The sequence below is a fragment of the Etheostoma spectabile genome, chromosome 10 (assembly GCF_008692095.1).
Source record: "Etheostoma spectabile isolate EspeVRDwgs_2016 chromosome 10, UIUC_Espe_1.0, whole genome shotgun sequence".
Taxonomy (NCBI): domain Eukaryota; kingdom Metazoa; phylum Chordata; class Actinopteri; order Perciformes; family Percidae; genus Etheostoma; species Etheostoma spectabile.
The window spans coordinates 28,824,088-28,824,671 of NC_045742.1; positions in this window are offsets into that span (position 1 = coordinate 28,824,088).

The following is a 584-nucleotide window of genomic DNA, read 5'->3' on the forward strand; positions in this document are numbered from 1 at the left end:
GTTGTGTGCGTACTCAATCCAGGGAAGATGATGACCCCACGAGGATGGGACACGGTACGCCACACATCTGAGAGCCGCTCCCAAGTCCTGATTGGCCCGCTCGGTCTGCCCGTTGGTCTGGGGATGGTAGCCGGATGACAGACTGACAGTGGCTCCCAGAGCTTGACAGAAGGCCTTCCACACCCGAGATGTGAACTGGGGTCCCCGGTCGGAGACAATATCCTGGGAGATGCCGTAGAGCCGGAACACATGGTGGACCAGCAGATTGGTGGTTTCAAACGTTGAGGGCAGCTTGGGCAGGGGAACAAAGTGGGCAGCTTTAGGAAATTGATCCACCACGGTCAGGATAACAGTGTTACCTTGAGAGACCGGCAGTCCGGTGACAAAATTCAGGGCGATGTGGGACCAGGGCCAACCGGGGACGGGGAGTGGACGGAATAGACCGGCGGGCGGACAATGGGACGGCTTGGCGCGGGCACACACCTCACAAGCAGCTACGAAATCCCGGCAGTCCCTCTCCGCCGAATCCCACCAGAACCAGAGAGCGGCGCCGGGATGACAGCTGAAGCGGGAGGCGTGTGCCC